The 1,221-nt window shown below is 35.2% G+C and overlaps 1 long non-coding RNA gene across 1 annotated transcript; it reads left to right on the top strand.

Annotated features, from left to right (window-relative positions):
• The first annotated feature begins 379 nt into the window (after positions 1–379).
• Positions 380–1,215, top strand: LOC109591154 (uncharacterized). Its single transcript, XR_002189683.1, has 5 exons — positions 380–419; positions 476–761; positions 807–857; positions 904–966; positions 1,013–1,215. It is a non-coding gene; the product is annotated as an uncharacterized LOC109591154 (long non-coding RNA).
• The last annotated feature ends 6 nt before the right edge of the window (positions 1,216–1,221 follow it).

The following is a 1,221-nucleotide window of genomic DNA, read 5'->3' as shown; positions in this document are numbered from 1 at the left end:
TCTGTAGCAATGGATCAGTCTGTGCAGTCAATGGAAATTTTATTGCCAGAAATAGACAGGAATCAAATGAAGATTGAAGGAATGCTTACTATAGAGAGTATGTATAGTAACTGTCACTGTGTCACATGACTTAGTAATAATTGTAGATTTGATTGATGTACTTGATCTATTGAAGAGATGTAGTTTCCCTGAGAGGAGATGGAAGGAACTAGGACTGAGACTAGGACTACACAAGAACACACTGGATGCTATTACACAAAACCACTCAAATGTAAAAGATTGTTTTATTGAATGCATTGCCAGATGGTTGTCCAGAGCTGATAATGTTGACAGTAAAGGAGGAGCTACCTTTGACTCACTGTCAGATGCTCTTAAATCTATGAATGAGAATGTTGCAGCTGACAAGTTAGATCAAGAGAGTAAGTTAATATCACTGATTGTATTAGTACTAACTGTGTGTATGTGTATTCTATAGAACATAAAGCTAAGGCTATTGATATATTCAACACTCATCATCCACTCCTCTCTCAGTCTCTCTCTGATCCTCTCAGTGTAGCTTCAAAGAGAGGGTGTCATAACAGGACAAGTATTGGCTAGTGTGGTATCAGCTAGTCCCTCTGTTCCTAATCAACGTGAAGTCCTGTTAGCTGGCATTATAGTAGCTATTGAAAGCAAGTATAGTTTACTACAAACATTTGCTAGTGTGTTGTGCAAGTTCACTGGTAATGTAAAACTAGGAACAGTTATACAAAGAGACTATGGTGAGTCTATTAAAATTAATAAATTTTATTTCCTTCATTTTTTAGATGTGCATTTTCCCTCTAATAACAAATTTTGTTATATTAATATTGAAGAAGGTATAATAATAATTATCAGCACTGAATTTAATGATAATTATTGTAGAGTCATCAAGCACTGGAGCAACCATTGTATCCACATCATCTTGCACTCCAACTGCACCAACAGGTAGACTATATCTTATGTATAAATTATTATAATTTAATTGTGATAGTTGAAATTCCTGTCTCAAAGAGTAAATCAAGAGAATTCAGTTCAATGAGAGCTTCTCTTGGAAGGATGCTGTATAAAGTACACAAAGCTATCACACAGAAATCTCCACCTCTGATTGACCTAAAGAGTCTCATTTGCCTTTTTAATTCTGATCTAAAAGGAAAGCTAGCTGAGTGCAATGATATATCGAGTGTAGTGCATGTGATTGAA

This window comes from Amphimedon queenslandica, unplaced genomic scaffold, assembly GCF_000090795.2.
Source record: "Amphimedon queenslandica unplaced genomic scaffold, v1.1 AMPQUscaffold_8823_Cont19237, whole genome shotgun sequence".
NCBI lineage: Eukaryota > Metazoa > Porifera > Demospongiae > Haplosclerida > Niphatidae > Amphimedon > Amphimedon queenslandica.
Note: the sequence above shows the minus strand (reverse complement) of the source record. Positions and strands in the feature narration are given on the sequence as shown.